Here is a 1,667-nt window from a genome sequence, read left to right on the forward strand (position 1 = left end):
GGCCATTTTGGCCTGGTCGATAATCCCAGTATGGTTCTGTAGCTGGCACAGACAAGTCCCCCACAGGGACTGTGTTGTCCACTAGGTGTGGTCTGGTCTACATACTGTCTAGCTGCTGCCTAAACTCTACTTTGCTCTTCAGGAGTGAGAGTAGAGACCTGGATGACATAGAAGTCATGCCAGGTTTGATCGTAGGCTTGGGATAGATAGATTAAACTCTTTAAATATAAACAGAAGGATTAGCAGAGAAGGAACCCAACCACTTCTCTATTTGTGAGAGGTCTGGAAGAGAGAAGGGAATGTGAACTTTAAGAATACCATCAGCTCCCGCTACCTCCTGGAGAAGGCAGAGAAGGGCAGGGGTATGGTGAGACCTGGTATTAGAGAAGACAGGGGAGGATTGGAGAGGGTTAGGTCAGTGTGTAGAAGGGGTCCAAAAGGTGGGTTGTGGCATGGAAGGGTAGGGAGAGGCAGTAGGAGGAAGGAGAGGAGGAAGGTGGGTAAAGAGAAGGAAGTTGACTTTTAACCTTTTCTTTGGCTGGGAGGGAAGTGGGAAGGGGTGGATAGGGGGAGGACTGTGAAAAATGTTGCCCCACAGGAGGGGGTTCAGTAGTCGAGGTTGGAGGGAGTAGGGGAGGGGCCAGTGTCTCTGACAGCATGGTCGTGGAGGAACTTTAAGGGTCCTAATTCTGAGATAGTAGGAAATCTGGAGGCACCGTGGCCCTGGAGACCAAAACCAGGGCTGTAAGACACTGGCTACTGAGAAAGGGATGGGAGCACAGTGCCCAGAAACCATGGACATATGAGAGTTCTGACCACTTATCTGCATAATGACAAAAATTTTCAAGGTCACAAAGGATGGAAAATTCAAGAGTTCTCTCTGGTAGCCATTGTGTTCCATTGTCAAAGTCATACTGAGGTTAGATCTTAGTGCATTAGAGAGACAGTCCCAATTTATAAAGACATGGTAGAAGGCAGCCCAGGGGCATCAGGGGATTGGGCTTCAAATTGTAGGCACCCATCTTACAAGTCTCTGCCGAGACTTGGAACTCAAAGCCTAGTACAATGCGTCCACCATGATAGACTTCTGAGTCAAAAACAGAGAGGTGTAGGGAATTCCTTGGAAGGACATCTCCTACCTGAAGGAGCACCACGGGGGAGGGGGCAAGGGCTGCTTTGGCCCTCCTGGTCAGGTCAGGTGAATTGAAGAATGGCCCTTAACAGGTCAGATATACCCCTCTCAATTTCTTGGTCCTAATTTTTTTTTCTCCTAAACTTAACTTTGTCCTCTGTTCTGCCAATGCCTTAAACAGGTGTAAGAGACATCAGACACTTCCATACCACAAGCACTGGACAAGAACAAAGAGACCAGCTACCCCAGGATGTGACCAGCACCCAGCTTTCTCAGGTCTCCCCCCGAGGTGACACCCACAAATAAGCAGGAAGCAGTCTTGAGAATCAACCATACCAATTCCTTTAACATATTATGCCTAATGCCTAACCTCCAGCCTTTTTATTATAAAAAAGAAATGGGAATGTAATGGTCTGCCCTGTCCCTTTAAGAGACAAGTCACGCCCCCCAGTCCACCAAGGCAAGCTGATCTTCAGCTTCCAGCCTGAGTCCTTCTCTCTCTCTCTCTCTCTCTCTCTCTCTCTCTCTCTCTCTC

The sequence above is a fragment of the Microtus ochrogaster genome, unplaced genomic scaffold (assembly GCF_000317375.1).
Source record: "Microtus ochrogaster isolate Prairie Vole_2 unplaced genomic scaffold, MicOch1.0 UNK43, whole genome shotgun sequence".
Taxonomy (NCBI): domain Eukaryota; kingdom Metazoa; phylum Chordata; class Mammalia; order Rodentia; family Cricetidae; genus Microtus; species Microtus ochrogaster.